Below are 21,982 nucleotides of genomic sequence, written 5' to 3' on the forward strand. Positions count from 1 at the left end.
TCTTGCTGTGTGGATGCAGCTACACCCTGGACTAGACTCATTAAAAATATTATAATAGAGTTCTGGGATGCAGAAACAAGGCACCCATTCTGTAATCTGCTGAGGCTGTCTGTACTTGTTCTGCTAAAGCCTGTATGGGTGGATTTTTCACTATCTGTCATCTTGAGCTGGTCATTAATCAACACTATTTAAAAAAAAAATATTACAGGTCATGAGCACTGTTGCCACAGCTGTGTGATAACCAGAACCAGTTGCTCTGGAAAAGAAGAAGCAGAGGGAGCTAAGAATATCCATCACCAGATCTGGTTTCAGGAACATTTTAAAGTCTTAGGTGAAAAGACTGAACATCTGATGGTGCACACCAATGTGTGTGAACCATGGGCCTATTGGTCTCCACATATTCTGTACACCCCTCTCCCCAAAGTAATCTATGGAAGCAAAAGGGGGATGCCCTAGATGCCTATGTACATCCAATAGTGTCATGTAATGTGTCTGAGGACCCAGGGCGAATCTGCAAAGAGTGTGCAAAGGAACCTTGAGGAATGCATTTTGTAGCCCATATTTAGAAGTGGGGCAGAGGCAAGGGGGGCAGGGGACATGGTGATGCTCTTCAGTATAACTAATGCATTTGTGTACTATCTCTTTGTTGGTTTTATTGTAACAAGCAATATTGGTCCCTTGGAAATTGGTGGCATAAAACTAAATTTGCTGTGAATTTGTTGTGTAGCTAGTACAGCTGCAATTCCAAGCATGCTTACTAGGAGGGATTAACTCTCAGTCTCTCACTGAACTCAATGCGACTGCACCTTTAAGACAAACAAGGTTTTATTTTATTCAGTTCTCGTGCGGGCACACACTTCTTCAGAGCCACTGAAATGGAAATTTGTTCTGTTGCTTCAGACCGACACTTGGATCTTTCTGAACTGAAGAGGTCTTACTGTGGCGGAAGCTTCCGATTGCACTGTATGAAGTTCGTCGTGCCAAAGAGCCAGCTAATGAAGGCAGCAACCGAGTCTGGCTGGAGAGAACACCGCCTGCTAGCAGAAACGCTGACGGACGGGACGGGCTGCTTCTTTTGTGGGCAAACGTGAGGCCTGGGAGGGAGGGGAGCCGTTCTCTCTGGGGCTCCCTCTCCTGGCAGTTTTCGCCCGGCGCGAAGGGGTTAAGGAGGCGCGCGTTGCTTCCTTGTGGCGTGACTCATCTGTCCCCGCTGGTGGAGGCGGCCTGCTTTCTCTCACGTAGCCGGCCTGGAGAGGTTCCTGGAACAAGCGCTGCCGCCTGCTCACGTCTGACGCGCAGCGCGGCCGGAGCAGCCAAAACACCTGGGGGCCCCAGGGCGGCGGGGACGCGCAGCCCTTGCCATGCCTCGCCTCGCCCCGCACGGTCGGGGACGGCGTGTTCCCTGGCTCCGCGCGTAACTCCTCTCCTCTGCGGCCAAACGAGGGGCGAGAACCGGCCCCTTGCAGGCCGGGGAGAGGGAGAGCCATCGAGAGGAGCCAGCGGAGCAACACCTTCGGGAGCCTGGGCGGGGGAAAGGCCCCTTCTTCGGAATGCTTTTGCACTTCTGGGGGCTGGGGCTGATAGCAGGCTGGAGAGGAACCCGGACAGGAGGACAGGAGAGGGGGCTTCCCTCCCCCACACCTTCCTTCACCATGACGGGAAAGTGGCACCTGTTGGGTTTCTGTCTGTCCCAGTGCAGTTGAATGCACGTCAGCTCAGCCAGGAAAACATTTTGGTTTTAAAAGGCTGTTCTGTTCAGGGATGGGGATAGGATTCCTTCCCACTGACCGTTCTTGCTCTCTGAATACTAAGTAAATTCACCTTGGAATATTCAGCTGGAGTCTGGACATGTCTGGGTGGGGGCCAGCTGATGCAAGGGTACAAAACTGAGAATGCAGGGCAACAGGCCATATTGTTTTCCTCCTTATTTTTAAAAGTACATTCTTACTCCATCTTTCTTAGGATGGTGCACTTTGTTCTCCCTCGGGACAGTCCTGAGGTTTGGCTAACACAATATGACTGCTGATCCAAGATCACCCAAAGAGCTTCATAGCAGAATGGAGATTAGAACTTGGATTTCCTTATAATAGCCAGCCACTCCAGCCACTGCACCACACAGTAGTTTGTGCAACCAAAGTAAACTAGATGCTGCTAGATGTTGTTGAGACAGAACTGCGTGTTACACTGAACACAAGCCCAGCACTGGCGCTCACAGCCATATCATAACTGTGAGTTCCCAGTGGAAACTTGGTTTAAAAGCATTGCAGGGGCTCAGTTCACATCAGAACCGCAGTTTGGGGGAGAAACGGTTCTGATTTCTCAAGCACAGGGATGTTATTTACCTGAGGGGGTGGTTGCATATGCAGGCATTCAGCTGCAATATGACTGCAAGTACCCATGGCAAAATTATGTATTTTGTGATGTGTGGCCCTCAAAACAGGTATGCAGGCAAAAGGGCTAGATTCAGTAAGAAAGTCCCTGTTTCGAAATTAATTTCAGCCACAGCCTCACTAAATACACTAAGCATACCATACTTCTTTGTCCTTATTCCCTCTTCCATTTGCCATATGGGGAATTATCCTAGTATGATTTCTTACAACATGATTTCATACAACAAGGCAGACATTTATTTTTATATGCACACATAATTAGTCACCTAGGAGTTCTAAATCACTAGATAACTACAGTCAAGTATTTGGTTGGCAGGTAAAATTCTACCTACTATCTGTTCTGCAGTCTTCTCTTTTCAAAACCTTACCAGCCCCCTTGCTCCATGTTAATATTAAATATTCTATCCATAGTCCTGAATGTTCGTTACTCCTCCTCTTCCCTCGGGCCTGCCCCTTCCATGTGAAGTCCCCTCCCCACCTCCCTTAATTATTCCCTCAGTCATTCTCCTATTTAATATTGATTAGATGGCTATAGTGTACTCTACATAGGGCAACTCTTGAGAAGTATTCAGAAACTTCCAAGCAATGCAGAATGCTGCAATCAGGATGGTGACTGGAGTGAGTTGTAGGGACCAATTAACTCCAGGCTTGTTCTATCTATGCTGGCTCCCAATTAGAAGAAGAGGAGGAGATTGGATTTATACCCCAATCTTCATTCAGAGTGGTTTACAGTCTCCTTTCCTCTCCCCACTATAGTCATCCTGGGAAGTAGATGGGGCTGAGAGAGCTCTTTTGAGTCAAGAACTGTGACTGACCCAAGGTCAGCAGCTGCATGTGAATGAGTGGGGAATCAAACCTGGTTCTTCCAGATTAGAGTCCACGCACTTTACCACTACATCAAACTGGGCACAATTCAAGGAGCTGGTGTTGACCCTTTAAAGTCCTATATGGTTTGGGACCACCATACCTGAAGGCCTGCCTATTCCCTTATGAACCTACCCAACTACTATGGTCCTTTTCAGAGGCCCTTTCAAGTGCTCCCTGCTTTCCAAAACAAGGTTCATGGCAATGCAGGAAAGAGCCTTTTTGGTCATGGCACCAAACTCTGGAATTCTTCATCTAGCCAGGTAGGTTTGTCTGTCCCCTTCCGTTATCATTTTTCGCCAGCAGGTGAAGACTTTTTTGTTTGGTATTCCCTTAGTGATCAGGCCTTCTTGCCCAATGCTTTAATTGGTTTTGTATCTTTTCTGTATTTTAATTCTGATTTCAATGATGTTGCTTTTTGGTTGCTTTTAATGTTTTTAAATGTAATTTTATTATGTATTTTTAATTTGTTGACCACCTTGGTGTTTCTCATGAGGCCAAAAAGATCAGATATAAATTTTGTAGAATAAAATAAAAATACTGTGTCCCCCTATTTCAGTCCTCTGCTTGACCCCCTACCCTGCTTTGACCTTTGGTTCTCTTACTACCTGGGTTCTCTCTAGCCTCAACTGTTGCTCCTCACTTTTTGCCACACTTTTTCTGCCAAACTTTCACTTCTATGACAGAAACAGCAGGGTTTGTAAGCTTTCTATTGTTCACAGATTCACCCCAAGCAATTAAAATACTGCAGCCAATCAGCTAGTTGCTGAAGGGTAACTTACCAGCTGGTAGGGGGATACACCTAGTTGTAAATTTATGCTGTATTTGTCATTGCCAGTGCTATTGCAATCAAATCAGCAGCTTTAGTGACTGAGTTATTTCTTAAGGTAAATAATGATACGATTGTTGTTAAAAGTTTGCACAGCCCTTTTACAAAAACAGAAGCCTACAACAATCAGACCTAAATGTAATTTTACATGGGCTATGAGCCTTTAACGGTAGTATCTTCCCTCTTTTTTTGCAGTGTCAAGGTCTATAAAGCACACTGCAATAAATCATGTATTTCCTTCTACTAAAGTCTGCCTAATAAGGATCTTAATAATCTCCAGTGTTCAGCACACTGGAGATGATCTTGCAAGCTTTCATTTGTTTCCTACCACCACATGCAGATTGTCAGAAAACTGAGCTATGAAACTGGGATGCTGCCTGCCCACCACAAAGAACTGTTATTTTCTTGTAAAAAAGTTCATTCTGAAAATCACTTCCTCCCCTTTTGGTTCTCCTATCTATTTAAACTGTGGCAGAACTTTATATTTGCAAGCTGACATCTACTAAAGACTTACTTTTGACTGTCCCCCAGTGACAATAATCTTATCTTATGTCAGTACTCTTCCAGTCAATTCAACGCAAAGAGCGTCCTTGTGTAGTATCCAGACTCTGTATATATACACTTTCTTTTATTCCTCTGGAGACTTTCAAAGTCACCTCCCTTTATTTTTAATTCAGCTCATATCTCTATTACCAGAGATATCTGTAAATTGGGTTACATTATTTTTGTTTGGATTTTTGGTATTTTTGTATTTTTATGCACATGTGTGTGCATGCGTGCATGTGTGTGTGTGTAAAGTCATGGCAACCTCTGGTGACTGAATGAGGTGGCTGAATAAAGTCTGCCCCTGCCTCCCTACTCTGGTATTCCAAGGAGGTCTCTCATCCAAGTACTTGCCACAGTCAAGCCTGCTTAGTTTCCAAGATCTGACAAGATTGGGTTTGCCTGGGCTATCTAGGTCAGGGCATCAGGTCTGTTATTTTGAATATCAGAGTTGCATGCATAGCAGATTCAGATTGTTACCATTTCAGAGATATGTTTGATTTAAACCGATTCCATATGTCACTTAGGCAAGAGATGGCAGTTGTATTACTGGGCATCCTGGATTTACATGTAAGTGCACCTAAGATTATTCCAGGATTATAGTTTATTTACTTCACTTATTTTCCACTTTTCTTCCCAATGGCAACTCAAAGTGGCTTATAATGCTCTCACGATATGTGAATTGCTCTATACCTGTACACACCATAGAATTATGTTTTTGGAAGCTTCAGTTGGAGCAAAACACAGCAACAAATCTGATGACTGGTATGACCATTGGGAATATATCTTGACAGTTTTGAATTAGTTAAGTGTGCAGCTGATTAATTTCTGGGCATAATGTGAAGTGCAGGCTATTAACTTTAAATCCTTAACAGTCAGGCCTGAGTATTAAAAGGGCCATTTGCCTCCCCCCACCCCAAGTATGCATGTCTGTCATATGAGAACTACTTGGAGGCCATGCCCTGTCCACTCCCTACCTTCAGAGGTTGGTAATGGTCCCCAAGAGACTTTGCCTCTGGCACAGCCCACAATACCTTGCCCTACCACTTAGCCTGAATAGTTTTAGGTACTAGGTGAACTTTTATTTGGGCTTTTGATTGATATATCTCTGTGTGTGTTATGTATGTGTCTCCCTCTGAATCTTTGCCTCCTGATTGTTGAGCTTTATAAACCATTGTGATTTGGGGGCGGAGCGTGATTTTGTGCTGCTGGACCCAATGAAGTGAAAGCTCGTTTAATCCCCAAATAGCTGAGGCGGTCCAGGGGGTAGATGAACATCTGATGGGCCAGGGCTGTGGAGCGTGCAGATCAGCTGCAGGAGTCTCAGCAGCAGTGAGAATGACAATTTGGAGGAAAATGAGATATGCATGCTGGGAAACAGTATTTGCAGGAACTGCAGCTGGAGAAGGTGCTTCTCATGAACTTTGCGTCCATGAAACAGAATGTGCAGGATGAAAAGCAGGACATGCATCTGCAAGGAGATAGCTGCAACCTGGAGTTAATGGGTGAGGAAAAAATCTTTTGTAGTCTTCTGTACATCATATGTATTCCAGAAAAGTTTTAGTGGGTTGAAGACTCAAATCCCTGTAGCTAGTGATAAGAGGGAAGGGGGAAACAGCACAACTAGGCCTTCAAGTTTTATTTGGGGGGGTACCTGTGCTATTGTCATACTTGAAGCCTTTCCCGTCATTGTGAGCTATGTTTAAGTACCTACTGAATTTCTACTACTTACAGCTCTTAGAGGCACTTCATAAAGCTCACACCTCTTTCTTCTGTGGGCACTAGAATCTTATCATTCTAAATAGGCACCGGATAAACAATGGATTAAATTAAGCCAGTCTCTATCCCTATATCTTCCACTGTCATTAAATAATGGAAATGGCATTTATGCCAGCCCAGTAGGAAACAAACACTGTTTGAAAGGTCTAGCTGCGGAAGAGGTTTTCATGAGACTCAAGAGAGACCATTTTTAGTCATGTGAAACGTCTTGAATTACTATTTGATTTAAAAATATACACATGATTTACTATACAGGGAGAATTTGAAGGAGACTTGTTTTTTCCATGTGAAATTGTAATATGATCTGGACTCCTGGTGAGGCATAATGCTTTTAAAGTCCTTTATGCTCCAGATTCATAACATTCAGCATAAGGTGTTTAAAGCCAAACATGTGGCTGATTATTCCTCTCCTTTGCAGCAGGGAGGGATTACCAGTTCTTACAGAATACTCCTTCCTGCACGTGTGATGTTTTCCCTGTACAATAACTCTGCAGTCAGTAATTCATTCTTTATCAATATCACTGCATGAAGTTGTCAGAAAGCCAAACTATATCATGCATAGGAAAGTCTTTATCTTTGCAGTTCTGCCTTGTTGTGTCCTCCCGCCCTGACATTTTTGTGTATCTTTATTTGGATGCAACATTTTTAAAAGATTCTTTTGGTTAAACCTGTGTTCTGGAAAAGAGCAATAAGATGTTCTGGAAACGGGAAGTCTACTGCTTCAGGGAAATGAAGGCAAGAGCTTAAAATATATCAGCCAGGGTGTGTGTTTCAGTTTGGAATGACAAAGGCACAGAACAGTGACTTCTGCAAGAATAAAAATGGAGCCAGACAGGTCTCTTTCTAAGGTCTCAATCTTCTGACAGATAACTCTAAGTTGTCCTGTCGCTGGTCGTCCAGGGGAACTGATTAGACACTATGTGAGTCAGGATGCTGGATTAGATGGACCACTGATCTGATCCAGCAGGGCTCTTCTTATGTTTTTATAAATCCAATGGGATTAAAAGGGTGGGATGGAATGTGTGTCCGCTCCTGCTTGGAACAGAGATTTACAGGTAAAATAAACTCCCCCCTTCTCTGGACACGACCAGAGGAATAATTCTGAGAGCACTGATGGAACACTAGTCCCAAACTCTTTTAAAATGCAATTATGAAGAAAGCTAGTGCCAAAGGATTCTACAACCACAGGTAGTGTCAGCCAATGACCAAATTCACCCTGGATTATCAAGTAAATGGTTTGAGTTCCACCAGGTGGCAGCATCATACATCTCTTCTATGGCAAAATTACACAAATCTAAAGTCATCTCTTTAGAAATCCTTTGTGTGATGTTTGATGAACAAAATAATGTAGCTCTTAATCCTGTCATTAGCCATTTTAACTCTGGGGACTCTGGATTGTGGAACACAAAAAGGATTCTGGATCTCCCTTGTCTTTCAAGATAATATTTCGAGCACTGTTTCACATTTAAATTCTATCAGTTCTTCTCCAAGTCATAGAAAAAGGGCTAAAGAAGATAGAACCAACTCCCCAGAGAGGTAAAACAAGGACTCTACTTTGGGTCTATAAATATGTTCTAGGGAAAGGACCACTTTGTCCATCTCAACTGCTAAGCAGTGTCAGCCTTGGTTAGTATTTGGATGGGGGATCCCCAAGAAGTCCAGAGTTCTACAGAGGCAGGCAATGGCAAACCACTTCTGTTTCTTGCCTTAAAAGCCCTATGGGGTCACCATAAGCAAGCTGTCACTTGATGGCACTTTCCACTACCATGCAGTGCTATTCCAAAGCAGACTTGTACCTTTTAAAATCCATAGATATCAATGCGATTAGGAGGCCATAATTCTGCTTCCTACAGGGCTGGCTGGACTCTTGATAGTGGTCCAATATTTTTAAAAAGCCACAGGTTTAAAAATCTCTTCTGACTGAAGTTAATGCAACCAGAAATACAGTCTACCAGCACAACATTCTAGAAAATTATCTGTAGAAGGTCCGAAGACAGTCTTCTAAGTGTTTGCAGACAGAATTGAGGCTTCAGAGAGAAAAACGGTGAAGAACAGAGTTGCTCAGCCCACTTTAGAAACTTCATGTGGGTCTAGAATGATAAGCTCCTTTACTTTTTCAAGACAGAATGTAGCCAACTGATGAGTGACAGAATCGGTGTGGAAAACATGTTGGAGCCCATCACAGAAAAACAGCAAGGCATCAGAAGATTTACACAGCGAGGAAGACCATCTCTCCCTTCACATACCTGACCATGAAGGTTTGCCAAGTTACTTCACACTAGCAGACTGGTAATATATTCCTGTGAGATGGGGCAGTCGCTCCTGCCTTAGTGGCCAGTGGTGCATCAACACCTAAACACCTAAAGAAACCTACTCTGGACTCAGGAGACTTGAATAACTACTATTCAGTCTCAACATACCATTCTTGAGCAAGGTGATTGAACAAGCAGTGGTTGACCAACTTCAGAGATTCCTGAATGAAGTGGATTGTTTAGATATATTCTAATCTGGTTTCAGGCCTGGTTATGGGACTAAAATCGCCTTGGTCATCCTGACAGATGCCATATGCTACGTGGTGGAGAGGGGGAGGGCAACACTGTTAATTCTTCTAGGCCTCTTGGCAGCTTTTGATAGCATTAACTATGGTATTCTTCTTATGCCGATGACACCCAGCTCTATCTACTGATGGACGGCTGACCTGGCTGTGTCCCAGAAAATTTGGACCTGGCATTACAGGCTGTGGCAGGATGGCTCAGAGCAGGCTGAAGTTGAATCCAGCGAAGACAGAGGTCCTTTGCCTGAGTCGTGGCGGTCTGGGAGGAGAAATCCCCCTACCAGTTTTTGACGGTCAAGAGCTTGGGGGTGCTACTGGAGCCTTCTCTGTCAATGGAGGCCCAGATAGCAGCCACTGCTAAATCCTCCTCCTTTCACCTTAGGCGGGCGAGGCAATTGGCTCCCTTCCTGGAGCGTGACGATCTGTCAACAGTGATCCATGCAACGGTCACCTCGAGGTTGGACTACTGTAATGCCCTCTACATGGGGCTGCCCTTGTGCTGAACCCGGAATCTACGGCTGTTGCACAACGCGGCAGCTAGTCTGCTATTAGGGCTCTCTAAGTGGGAGCACATACAGCTGAAGCTGTGGGAGCTGCACTGGCTGCCAATAGTGTACCAGATCAGTTACAAGGTGCTGGTCATTACCTTTAAAGCCCTATATGACTGAGGACCTGTCTACCTTAGGGACCATCTCTCCCCATATGTACCCCAGAGGGTGCTGAGATCAGGTTCACAAAATAACGTTTGATAATCCCCGGGCTGAAGGAGGCCAAATTGAAAAACACAAGGGAAAGGGCCTTCTCAGTCATGGCTCCCCACTGGTGGAATAAATTACCAAAGGAGGTGCTGGCCCTGTGGAGTTTTGCCCAGTTCCGCAGGGCCTGCAAGACTGCCCTCTTTCAGCTGGCCTTACCTAATACAGATCCAGCTGTACCGTCGTTATGATAAAATCTGTATATGAGTAAAATCGGAAATTTTTAAAATATAGCACCGAGTACGGTCGTATAAAATTGTTGGTTTTATTTAGATGGTTTTAAGGGAATTTTAAGGAAATTATATAATGTTGCAGATTATTGTTTTATTATGTAACCTTTGTGTTTTATATTATATTGTGAGCCACCCTGAGCCTGCTTTGGCGGGGAGGGCGGGGTATAAATTAAATGTTGTTGTTATTATTATTATTAGGTTCCATCTTGTTCCCCCTGCTTTTCAACATCAATATTAAGCTACTGAGAGAGGTCATTCAGAGATCTGGGCTGAGCTGCCTGTCACCAATATGCAGATGACACTCAGCTCTATCTTGCACAGCTTGCACACCCCAGGGAGGCTGGGAAAACTGTGTACAGGTGCCTGTAGGCAGTTTTTTAATAGATGAGGACTATCAAGATGGAACTTAATCCTGACAAAATGGAAGTGTTGCTTAAGGAAAATAAGTTATCCCCTGTTCTGGTTGGGATAGCACTTTATTTTAATTGTTTTAATGTTTTCTGTTTTGTGAACCCTGACTGGGTGGAAAGGCAGCATTAAGATGTTTTAAATAAATAAATGCTGTCTATAGAAGGAGATTTTGAAGTGATATTGGTTTGGGGTTAACTAGGGAATGTATGAGTGAGCCAGATGACCTTCAGTTGTCTTTAAGAAAGTTGTATCTACCTAGCCAAAAAGGGAGTGTCTATATATTTGCCTTTTCTTCTACATTCTTTTGAAGCATCTTTTAAAAAATATTATTACAGATAAGGAATATCAGTCCTCAAGGCAACAATCCTCCGAGGACATTTTCTGCTTCTCCTGTAATGTGAAGAAGCTTGCTCATTCTTGGAAGAAGCCATTTATACTTGGCCCAACAAAATCTCTCTGCACTCACATGAAATATTTGAAGGGACTGGGGTGGATCCTGATCTAAAGGAAATGTACTCCTTCCCTCTGTCACCCAGGACAAAGGCATGGCCTGCATATGAGAGGATTCAGGTACACCCATATTATGGGATAACACAATGTCTGGGGATTCCATGCCACAGAGGTTCCAAGACAAGGTGGTATGGATAGGTGGACAGCTTCAGTGGAGAAAGAGATTCTAGCAGCTAAGACAAAGGATGATAGTCTGTATACCCCCAATGAAATCAACTCTATTATTCATTCCAGGGCTGTTGGGCTTTGGTGTCTTGACTGCAGTCATTTTGGGAACTTAAGGAACCCCTTATTCCAGACACCCACTGTCAGCTATGTGCATTGAAGCTTGTCTTTATTACCCGGAATGTTTATCTGATGCTAACTAACACCCTAGTACCTTCCCTCACTAACCCTGAAACTGTAATGAAATGTGAAAAATAGCTGGAAGAGACAGTCCAGGTGCCAGAGAGCTTTTGAAGTGTTAAACATCTAGCTGGTTCTCAGACTGAGCCGGCAAGGCCACAGCGGGGAGGAGAGACAGGCCAGGCCGGGGAGATAACAGATAAGGGAAATGCTCACTGTCAACGAGACAACCCAGCTTTTATTATGGGAAGCAATTTAAAACTCCTTGCTTTGATGTGTATCCATAAATGCTTATGCTTGAACCTCTTTCGTCATTAGTATCAATGACTCTGCGCTGTGCAACATTGTTGTAATCAATAAATGGAAACTTATTTTTAAACTAAAATAAGTCTATTCATTCTTGGAACTTCAATGCCTCTACGCTGACACCCACAGACTTACTCTAGAAGAGTCCCAAACATTGACTAGGTGATGTCCCAGATTGCCAGGCATAACAGAGGAAGACAATACACCATGTTTCCCATCAGAGTTACCCCACCTGCAACAAAACAGGGCAATAGTAGTCAAAGTGGCCTGAAAAAACCACCAAGGGATCAGGGATAACAATCAGGCAACCCATTGCTATGCTCTGCCTATGCAATAACTACTCATTACTTGTTCCTTGGCATTATAAGAAAATATACAAAATTTCACAGCCAATAGCAGAATGCGGATTCCTGTTGTAGCTTCTCAAGGGCTTTTCGTAATGATACAGCTCTATAGCACAATACAAAAGTTTAAGTCAGTTCTACCTCTAGTGGCAGAAGATGGAAAGTTTTAATCATTTCTCCTGCAGTTCATCATCAGTGCATTTGGCTGTGATGAATAAAAAGCACACAAATCAAGGGGACTGGATTCACTGGGGAAAATATAGTTTGCAATAATATCCTCACTTATTTTAGATTTTGTTCCTGATTCTTAAGAGCTGAAATTTCTTGTTGGTTGAAAGTTGTTGTTGTTGTTACTAATATTAATATTTTGCCCATTCTCCCATGGGGGTTCAGAGCGGAGTACATCAAATATATGATAATAAAACAAACAATTAAAACAGCTAAAATCATAATAAAATCAGTTACAGTATTAAGCTCAGAAACTAATCAGCACTTTAAATACCATGTATTATGATGTTACATAACCCACAAGTCTGAAATGAACAAAACCCCAGGATATTTGTAACAGAGACCTGGAGATACGGTAAAGGTCAGCACCTTTCAAATTAGCCAAAACTTTTTTTGACATGGAAGTAACTCCCACTATTCACACAGGTGCAGGCTCCTTGTAGTTATATAGGACAGGTTTGAACATATATGCACATCATTTAATTATTCTGCATTTGATGACTCTTAGCTGAAAGGCTGAATTCTCCTTGTTTGAGACATATTGTGCTAGAATTGATATAGCTATTTGAAAGTTGTGATGATTAACTTGTAGTTCATTTACATATGCAATAGTGTATTCATCATCCAGCTCTGCAGTCACTGATAACTAATAAACATAAAGACCAACAATAAAACTTTCTTCAAATATATTAGAAGTAGGAAACCAGCCAGGGAGGCAGTGGGGCCCTTGGATGACCATGGGGTAAAAGGATTACTGAAGGAGGATAGGGAAATGGCTGAGAAGCTAAATGAATTTTTTGCCTCCGTCTTCACTGTGGAAGATGAGAACTTTTTGCCCGCCCCAGAACCACTAATTTTGGAAGGGGTATTGAAAGACCTGAGTCAGATTGAGGTGACAAAAGAGGAGGTCCTACAACTGATAGACAAATTAAAAACTAATAAGTCACCGGGTCCGGATGGCATACATCCGAGAGTTCTGAAAGAACTCAAAGTTGAACTTGTGGATCTTCTAACAAAAATTTGTAATCTTTCATTGAAATCTGGCTCCGTTCCTGAGGACTGGAAGGTAGCAAATGTCACCCCCATCTTTCAAAAAGGTTCCAGAGGAAACCCGGGAAATTACAGGCCAGTCAGTCTGACTTCAATACCGGGAAAGTTGGTAGAAACCATTATCAAGGACAGAATGAGCAGGCACATTGATGAACACGGGTTATTGAGGAAGACTCAGCGTGGGTTCTGCAAGGGTAGATCTTGCCTCACTAACCTGTTACATTTCTTTGAGGGGGTGAACAAACATGTGGACAAAGGAGACCCAATAGATGTTGTTTACCTTGACTTCCAGAAAGCTTTTGATAAAGTTCCTCATCAAAGGCTCCTTAGGAAGCTTGAGAGTCATGGAGGAAAAGGACAGGTCCTCTTGTGGATCAAAAACTGGCTGAGTAATAGGAAGCAGAGAGTGAGTATAAATGGGCAGTCTTCGCAGTTGAGGACGGTAAGCAGTGGGGTGCCGCAGGGCTCGGTACTGGGTCCCATGCTCTTTAACTTGTTCATAAATGATTTAGAGTTGGGAGTGAGCAGTGAAGTGGCCAAGTTTGCGGATGACACTAAATTGTTCAGGGTGGTGAGAACCAGAGAGGATTGTGAGGAACTCCAAAGGGATCTGTTGAGGCTGGGTGAGTGGGCGTCAACGTGGCAGATGCGGTTCAATGTGGCCAAGTGCAAAGTAATGCACATTGGGGCCAAGAATCCCAGCTACAAATACAAGTTGATGGGGTGTGAACTGGCAGAGACTGACCAAGAGAGAGATCTTGGGGTCGTGGTAGATAACTCACTGAAAATGTCAAGGCAGTGTGCGTTTGCAATAAAAAAGGCCAACGCCATGCTGGGAATTATTAGGAAGGGAATTGAAAACAAATCAGCCAGTATCATAATGCCCCTGTATAAATCGATGGTGCGGTCTCATTTGGAGTACTGTGTGCAGTTCTGGTCGCCACACCTCAAAAAGGATATTATAGCATTGGAGAAAGTCCAGAGAAGGGCAACTAGAATGATTAAAGGGCTGGAGCACTTTCCCTATGAAGAAAGGTTGAAACGCTTGGGACTCTTTAGCTTGGAGAAACGTCGACTGCGGGGTGACATGATAGAGGTTTACAAGATAATGCATGGGATGGAGAAAGTAGAGAAAGAAGTACTTTTCTCCCTTTCTCACAATACAAGAACTCGTGGGCATTCGATGAAATTGCTGAGCAGACAAGTTAAAACGGATAAAAGGAAGTACTTCTTCACCCAAAGGGTGATTAACATGTGGAATTTACTGCCACAGGAGGTGGTGGCGGCCACAAGTATAGCCACCTTCAAGAAGGGTTTAGATAAAAATATGGAGCACAGGTCCACCAGTGGCTATTAGCCACAGTGTATGTGTGTATATAAAATTTTTTGCCACTGTGTGACACAGAGTGTTGGACTTGATGGGCCGTTGGCCTGATCCAACATGGCTTCTCTTATGTTCTTATGTTCTTAACATGTACGTGCGAAAATGATTTCTGGACCAGGTATAGAGAAATAACTAGTTTCAAATAGGTACATTTCTTGGAAATGACTTCCTGGATATTTTCTCATTCTCTACTTCAGAAAAAACAAACTGGCAAAAACTGCAGCATCTCAAAATTTCAAACTTGTAACATTAACACTAGCCGCAGCAGTTGTTGTCATCTTACCCTATGCCATAAAACCTGTAATTGTTTAGGATAGTAATATGCTGGGGACAAAGTGGCAGTCAGTGGCAGGTCTACCAATGCAATTGCTTAGAAAGAGAATGACATTCTCAGGTTATTATGAATTTGAATGTCAAAGCAGGCAACATTTCTCTTTTCAGAACTGTTTTAAATACATACTACTAAGGAATGTCTCCATTATGGAAACCTCAAAATTAAGGTATTTTTCAAGAAATATTCTTCAGGAAATCCTGAATATTTGGATCATGGCCTTCTCTGTGTTGGCATTATCTCCCAGAGGAACACACTACGTTATACTACCATGGAAATGTAGGTGGGTAGAACCCCTTCCCCTCCTTTTTCTGTCAGTAGGCTATTATTTCCAGTCTGGCTGGCATGGTTCAAAAAACAAAACAACCCCCCCTTTTGTTGACTTTTTCAAAACTTGAAAGGATATGAAAGTTCAAAGCACAGCCAGGCCACTATCCTCCTCTGAAAGTATCTCTCCCATTTAGACAATAACTACACTCCCACCCTCCATACCCATTCATCAGGCGATGATACTCTGAACTGGCTTTGATACACAGTCACACAGCCAAAGCTGATTGTTTACATGTCACACTGACTGTGATCCCTAATTAGGTGAGAACGCATCCTACTAATATGAAAATGCTGTTTATAAGTATCAAATCAGAATGAACACATTTTGAGTCCACATTTTGTTCTACTACTTCAGACCAACACAGCTGCCCACCTGGATAAATCAGAATGGAGATATCAGTGTGACTTAGATCAGTTAGGTTTTAGAACGGTGATTACCAAATTGTGGTCCCCTGGGTCCTCTAGTTTGTTACAAAAGGGGCCAAACTTATGGTTGCCACACCTGACAACCAGCAGGAGACCAGGTGGAATGGGGATAGCAATGACATGGCATCAATTCCAGAAGAATCCAGAAGTGGCGTCACACCCCTCTAAGAATTTTTGGGAACTTCATGATAAAACCACAGAGTTTCTGGCAATTTCTAGAGTTGTGACATCATTTCTGGGTTTCCCTAGAAATGATGTCACATCATCACTGATGGAGATTTAAAAAAAAACTTTATCCTGCCAGCTGCTGGAGTACTGATGGGCAAGGACCATTGGGATGGGAGATGTCCCATCCCCAATGGGCAAATGTAAGGCTATTTTCGTAGCAAGAACTCCTTTGCATATTAGGCTACACTCCCCCTGATGCAGCCAATCCTCCCTTTCAGGGCTATTCTTACATGGCCTTCTGTGACTGTAAGCTCTTGGAGGATTGGCTATATCAGTGGGGTGCAGCCTAATATGCAAAGGAGTTCCTGCTACAGAAAAAGCCCTGGCCACATGGCAAGCCTAGCCAGATTATTGTTTCAAAAATTATCGCATTGGATGTATCCAGCAGACCATGCTTATCATTTTGTGCTAATATGGATAACATTAGCTGAGACTTTGGAGGAAAACACAACCTCCTTTTCTGAACCCTAACTAACTGCAGGTAGTGGGGGGAATAGTAGAATGGCAGTATTAACTGGGCTGCCATGTAATGAAATATTGCTCCTGTTTAAGTGTAGGAAAACAAACCTGGATCCAAAGTGTCCCCCCACCCCCCAAAAAAGCACACTAACAGATTTTGCACACCACCAGACCCCCCAAAAGGAGAAAAATATGCATTGTTTAAAAATAACCACCAGAGGTCACTGCAATCATTAGCAATGGATTGAACACATTTTATATTAGCTGCAATAGAATCACATATTTTCCCCTTTAACTAAAAGGTGACAGAGAACCATTTCCTAAAACGAATTACTTCAGCAGAAGCATATATCTCACCTGCTCTCTAATGATAAACCTGTGGACAAAGGTTCTGTTACTGTTAAATTTGCCACGAGAAGCATTGCATGTGAAAACATGTGTAGGCAAGACTATTGTCCTTCTCAGTAAAATGACCTTTGCAAAGGAAGACATTTTAATTAAAAGGATTTACAAGGGCATGCCTGCTGCTCAGCTGGTTACCACAGAGAAAATGCATATGTATAAGGGAAGCAACACCACACTGTGCTCTATAACCCAAAGCAAGTCCAATATCAAAAGAAGGTTATATTCTGTGAGTGATATGTTATGTATTTACTCTCTTTTGGAAGGATTATTCCATTGAGTGTGAGTTTGAAAGATCTCTTTTGGATACTAAACCACACACTGAAGAAGGCTGAAAGTTAAAATGTGTCTAGCATTTGTACACTCAAGTTTTAAAGATGCACAACTATTTTAATCAGAAATCACTGCATGAGGTCTATAGCCTTTACCAGGGCTTTTTTTTTTTTTAGCAGGAATGCACAGGAATGCAGTTCCGGTTGGCTTGGCATCAGGGTGTGTGGCCTAATATGCAAATGAATTCCTGCAGGGCCTTTTATTTAAAAAGTCCTATGTGAAACAATGGTGATGTTAGTGGGTGTGACCTAATATTCAAATGAGTTCCTGCTGGGCTTTTTTTCTACCAAAAAAGTCTTGGTCTTTACTGTATATATTGCAATGCTTCTGTGATCTGAATAGATCAATCAGAACTCTAATAGAGAGAAATGCAGTATGTTTCTAATTGGCATATGTCTTCAAATACTATTGAGTTTGGTATGATAGCTGTTGTGTAAGTAAGCAGGAACCACAATCTTGTGAATTGTGTGACTGGTTTCGACATTAATTACATGCAAGTATTTTGAGCAGATTTCCTACTGTCTCTTTTCATAACTTTTGGCACTGAAAATTTGTTCTTCCTAATTTTTTAAGACAAATTGCCATCAGGATAGATTCATATATGTAGCCATTTTGGTCTGAAGTGGCAGAACAAAGTTTGAGTCTAGTGTGGCACCTTTAAGACCAAGTAAGTTTTATTCTGGGTATAGCTTTTATGTGCGTGCACAGTTCTTCAGATACATTGAAACAGAGGTCACCAACCATTAAATATAGGCAGAAGGTGGGGAGAGTGTTGCCAGGAAGGGCTAATTAGAATCAAGATGCATAAGTAACTGAGCAATAAATATAGTTAAGACTGGATGAAGGCAATTGGTAAGACCTGTGAATAGCAGCAAATTGGCATACAGCATAATAAAAGAGTTTACAAACAGATGCAAGAACTGAATGATGTCAGCATCTTGTATTGGAATGACTAAATGTGGACAATCCAAAAGACTCAAAGCTGGCTTCAAGGTTTTTGCAAGCTCTTGAAAAAATATTTATGGTACCTTGTCCATATCTCCCCATCTCGCCTCAGGCCCAAGGCTTAATTTGGCTTTTCCTAAAATGGTACTTGAAGCTTAATATGAGAGGCAGAGCTTCAGCAGGTAATATATAGCTGGGAAGTCTAGCTAGCCTAGTGTGCTCTCCCTTAACAGCAATAGCAGAGACACCAGTATTGGTAGGATTTCCAGCTCTGGGTTGGGAAAGACCTGGAGATTTTGGGTGGTGCAGCCTGAGAAGGGTATGGTTTGGAAAAGGGAGAGACCTCATTGGTATACAGTGCCACAGAGTCACATTCCAAAGTGGCCATTTTCTGCAGATGAAAAGATCTCTATCTCTTGGAGATCAGCTCTAATCCCAGGAGATTGGCAACTCTAACTACTGGCCATGCTTGCCCAAGAAACCAAAGAGCTGGCTGGATAATAAGGAACCAACAAGGACATGCAGTTATGTCAGAGTATCAAACCACAGCTTCTGCTTCTTATTGGCTGAGCTGGTGGTTACTGAGGTGATAGAAGCCAAAGACTGGCATTACTCAACTACTGGCTAGGGTTGCCTGGTCTGTGTTGGAAAATACCTGGAAACATTGGTGGTGGAGCAAGGAGAGAGCAGGATTTGGGGAGGGGAGAGGCCTCAGCAGGGTAGAATGACATAGAGTCTACCCTTCAAAGGAGCTATTTTCTCCAGAAGAGCTGATCTCTCTCTGGGGGTTGGTGGTGGGGAATCAATGCAGTCACTAGATTAAATATGCTAATAAAATATTCCTAGTATCAGTAACAGTAACACTGATAGCATCAACCCAGCACTTTTCACAGCTGTAATTCTGTAATCTGCCTTAACACTCAACAAGAACAGCGGACTATAAAGTAAGTAAATTAATAAGACCAGGAAAGCCTTCCTGTGGATTTCATGGAGTTCAGTAAACATTCTGCTTATCAAACAATGGTGACACAAAAGGATGTACATGGATCCTGACTTACAGCAAGAGACAGCCTTGTGTCCCTAAGTGAACAGAAGACGATGACAAACTAGAGCAATGCACATCCTACTTCCTGCCAGCTGTTCTAGTCAGACAGCAAGGCCAAGGAGCTGGTCTCTATACATGCAGGGAGACAAAAGCAAAATATTAAATCTGAAGTGATTCAATATGATTAAGGTTTATATCACAGTAAATTTTTAAGTAAAAAGGGGAGGGAAGTACTCTCAAGTAGATTTTCATTGACACACTGGATTATGTAGAATGGGGAAAACATCTTTCAAAATATTGCATGGCAGATGACAGCAACATCTGGTCCCCCAGCACAGAACTACAACAACTGACATAAACCGGAACATATGCAATTTCTAAATATTTATTTATTTTAAAAAATCTAGACACATACATGTATAGCAACACTTGTCTGTGCATGTTCAAAAAGAGGTTAAAATTAAAACAGTTAATCTTGCTAAAAGTTTCAGAAAACAATATACATTGAGAGACCTCTCAATGCAGTAAAGCCAGATTGAAAAAGAATTATATGTCATTATTACAATTATAAATTATAACAGAATGGAAACAAGGGGAAAACATGCTAAATCAACTCAAGAACTCAACTTTGACATCTGGCATGTATGGTAAACCTCATTATATCCTTTTGCTATGTAGTCATTTGCCCTCTCTTTACACACTAATCCTAAACATCTGTATGAAACAGCAAGTCCCACTGAGTTGATCAAGACTTATTTCCTGAGCAAATTTAAGATTGAAGCTGCTGTCCACTACTGCTAATGTTACAAAAGGTGATGGTAGTGCTCAAGTTAAAAGACAGCAAAAGTCCATGAAGTCTAAGACTTCTCAAGCTTCAAACATCACATGCGATCACAGAGAAAATCAGCCTTTTCATTGACTACTGGAATTGATGGCACCTGGAACAGGCCTTCATTGATAGATCTGAATGAATTTGGGCAACAAGAAGGTATTCCCTGAAAGAACTGGAAGACAGACTATTAAGGGCTTTAAAAATAAAAATCTATGCTGCAGTTGAGCATGAAAACAACTGGAAGCCAAAGATAGTCAATGAAGATGTTTCATAAAAGGTTCAGCAAATAAGCAAGTGAATCATTTGGCAGTCTGGACCATCTTCAAAAGCAGCCCTCACTGTGATAGCAATTTAATTTAGACGTCACTAAATCATTTAGAATATTAGCCAGATCATTGTCTTACAGCCGATTAGTAAACAGTACTATGGACTACAGCCATTCCTGTGTATTCAAAAGTACTACTTGATCAGACAATGAACTTTTTCTTTAAAAGGAAGCGTGTTCTCCATGAAAAGCAAGTATTTCCCCATCCAACTAGTTGACTAATCTCTCACCTCACATAATTTACCTGGACAGAATGTTGAGTTATTCATCCTCATCCAGGCTGTCATTGATCCTAGGCACTTGGTAAGGAAGGTCACAGCCCCACCTAGATAAGATGAAAGGCAAAAACAGAAACATCAACATAATCAACAGCATCATATTTCAAATTCCACTGTGTAATTAAGACCACATTGTGCTAGAATCAGTGCCCGGGTGCAGAAATCCTCCACCCCCACTGAATAAAGACAAACACTATAGGAGGAAATTCAATCATATTGTAGTAATTAACATTACAATAGGATTCACTTTAAGGTGTTTATCCCTGTCAATCAAGGATAATTCCTTATAAACACAACCTGCTGTATGCACAATTGCTGTACTGGGGTCAATATTTTTTGGACTGGGGTGCTATTAAAAAAAACACAAGGCTGAAAGAGTGAACCAACAGAGAAAAATAGTTGCCTCAGCAAGGGGTCAATTACAGAGTCACTGAAGAACTCAGAACATGTATATTCCAGTTCATTGACTTGTCTATTCAATATGTTTCCTTTCTATGTACATGCACTTTAGATTCTTTCTCCCTTTCCGACAATCTATCCGCATACCCACCACAACACTCTTGAGTATAGATTTCTGATGCACAACTGTACCCCCCCACACACACACACCATAAGGTGCAAAATGTCTCAAGTTTTAAAAAATCAATAAGTAATTTATGAATAATGTCAACCTCAAACCTATTGAGCAATTTTTCTGACATATATTGTTTATGCTAGTAGAATAATTTAATTCCCAAAATGTGTGGTGCCACTTGCTGTTATATTTATCATTCATTATATTGTTGCAATGATTCCTCCAGCAGCAGACAAATGAACCAAAGATAGCTTGTCCAAATATAAAATCTATCTTAGGGAAGCTACAGATTTGGTACAATTTCCAGGTGAGGTGTTTCCTTTCTAAGATTTCCCAGATTCACTTCCAGCTAGAATAACTGAGTCAAATGTAGCACTGTCTCCTCTCTTTAGCCTCTGCCTTTTGTTCTGTACTGGCTAGAGTTCTATTACTTATTTTTAAAACAAAATGTGAGGAAAGGCAGGTCTCAAATATCAATATAAAGACCACACGTTCAAAATGGAAGCCATGTAGTAACATTGCAACTTCCTTCTAGTCACCTGCAGAAAAGCAAAGCACATCTCTCCCTATAAAAGACTCAGATCTCTGTTGGGCATGGTGCTAAGAGCTCTCCTTGCCCTTAGCATCTAAAGACAATGAAATGAATGTTCCAGTGTTAGTAAAGCCAAAATAAGGGCCTACTGGGAGCACCACCAAACCTAACGGACCACTGCTCAGTTTTCACTGTTGCCTTTGCCCCATCCCTGGAAAGCCAGAAAATTCTGCAAAGCAGAGAAAAACATTTATACAGATTTGCAAACAGGGCTGGACATAGACTGTTTGGCACCCTAGGCAAGCCTAACTACCTGCACCTCCCACACTGTTCTCCTTTCTTCTCCTTCCCTCCCTTCACCCTCCATCCCCCCTAACTCATTCACATACCCCTGCCTCGCCCCGACAGCGCACAAAG

Source organism: Heteronotia binoei, chromosome 3, assembly GCF_032191835.1.
Source record: "Heteronotia binoei isolate CCM8104 ecotype False Entrance Well chromosome 3, APGP_CSIRO_Hbin_v1, whole genome shotgun sequence".
NCBI classification, from domain to species: Eukaryota; Metazoa; Chordata; class Lepidosauria; order Squamata; family Gekkonidae; genus Heteronotia; species Heteronotia binoei.